Here is a 687-nt window from a genome sequence, read left to right on the forward strand (position 1 = left end):
AATTACACAAAAATGAAAATAACATTGACATCTCATTTTTTAACAGAGATATTTACCAAAATTACATGAAAATATCTCGAAATATTAAAGAGTAAATTTGTTCAATAAAATCACCAATGGCTTCAACCACGGCCTCCAGACAACTTCAGAATCTCCTGCAACAATTCTGGATAGTCTCCTTGTTTAAGGTGGTGAATGCTGCCATAATCATTGCTTTCAATTCATATTTGATGTTACAAGGAGTTTTGTTGATCTCTCATTCAACTGCACCCCACACATAATAATCAAGGGGGTTGCAGTCTAGGGAATTAGGTGGTTAGATGTTAGGGGTGATGTGGTTACAGAAATTGTCTGACAGCCATGACTGGGTTCTCCTGCTTGTGTGGCAGGGTACAGAGTCCTGTTGCCAGACATAGGGTCTTCCAGCAGCCACCCTCTTGACTCAGGGCATCACTACCTCCTCCAAGCACTTGATATAGGCCACCACGTTGAGTCTGAGGCAATGTAGGAAAATGAATGGGGGTATAACATCGCCATCACTAGTGATCACTCTGAAGGCTTACAAAGAATAAGTCCTGGGGTTGATTTCTTTGACTAAAACACCTTATATGCTTATATTTGTAATGTGTGTGTGTGTTTATATATATATATATATATATATATATATATATATATATATATATATAT

This window comes from Octopus bimaculoides, chromosome 27 (assembly GCF_001194135.2).
Source record: "Octopus bimaculoides isolate UCB-OBI-ISO-001 chromosome 27, ASM119413v2, whole genome shotgun sequence".
Lineage (NCBI taxonomy): Eukaryota > Metazoa > Mollusca > Cephalopoda > Octopoda > Octopodidae > Octopus > Octopus bimaculoides.